This window comes from Mustela putorius, unplaced genomic scaffold (genome assembly GCF_011764305.1).
Source record: "Mustela putorius furo isolate JIRA1106 unplaced genomic scaffold, ASM1176430v1.1 tig00001451_pilon_pilon_pilon, whole genome shotgun sequence".
Lineage (NCBI taxonomy): Eukaryota > Metazoa > Chordata > Mammalia > Carnivora > Mustelidae > Mustela > Mustela putorius.
The window spans coordinates 1,310,145-1,311,197 of record NW_025421748.1 but is presented as its reverse complement, the minus strand read 5'-3'; positions in this window follow the sequence as shown (position 1 = coordinate 1,311,197).

The following is a 1,053-nucleotide window of genomic DNA, read 5'->3' as shown; positions in this document are numbered from 1 at the left end:
GCCGCCTCGGTCCGGGCCAGCGCACAGGACACGGCGCGACAGCATCGTTTAGACTAAACTGTGAATGACTGATGAAGCCAGCGCGCGGCCCAGGGCTGTCGGTGCAGACGACCCTGGCCGATGAGCTACACTTGGGGGCAGAGGTCCCGCCTCGTGTCCCGCAGCGGCGGCTCCGCACCTCCTCGCGGGTCTCGGCTACACCCGCGGGCCCGGCCGGCAGCAGGCGCGCTCCGGGCGCCGACGGGGACTCGGGCCCGCACGTGCTCCGCGGGCGCCGACGCGGACCTACGCCCGCCGGCTCCGAGCACGAGGCGAGCCCAGCTCCAGGGCCGGGAGAGGCCCGTGGGAGACGCGCCCGTGGAAGGCGCGGCGAGGCCGGTCCGAGCGCGGTGAACCGGCGTCGGAGAACACAGCGAGCTGAGGGCTTCCAGGAGGCGGCGCGCACGCGGGTGGGCAGAGCGGCGTCCGCAGCGAGGCCGGACGGACCGCAGACTGGGGGTCCTGAGGTCAAGCCGCGTCGTTCCGAGGGTCGTCCGGGGCCGCTCGGGCTGCCCTGGGGGGCGGGTTTCGCCCGCGCGGCGGCCCCGCACCGGGGCCCGCGACGGGGGCGTCTCGGCTCCCCCGACGTCCCCCGTGAGCCGCGCGCCACCGCCCCTAAGGGCTACGGGATTCCTGGGTTCGGCCTCGAGAGGAAAACGCGGGACATTCCCTCCCACCCCGGTTTGCCAACACGCACGGCCGTGACCCCGCTCTGCGGCGTCCGTGAAGACCCGGCCCCGGCCCGGCGTGCGGTGAAACACTCCCGGATGACGTCACCGGGCGAGTTCAGCGGGCGGGACGCCCCGCCCCTGGCCACACCCCCCGGACCGGGCCCCGCCCCTCAGCCGAGCTCCCGTTTCCTGCTTCCGGAGCATCGTGACGTAAGACGGGGGTCACGCAACGCGGGCAGCGCGCCCCGGAAGCAGAAGTGGCAGGCGCGGAGGCGGCGGCAGGGAGGGCGGGCGTCGGGTCGGCCGCAGGGGCGGGGCGGGGCGGGGCGGCGCGGGGCGGGGC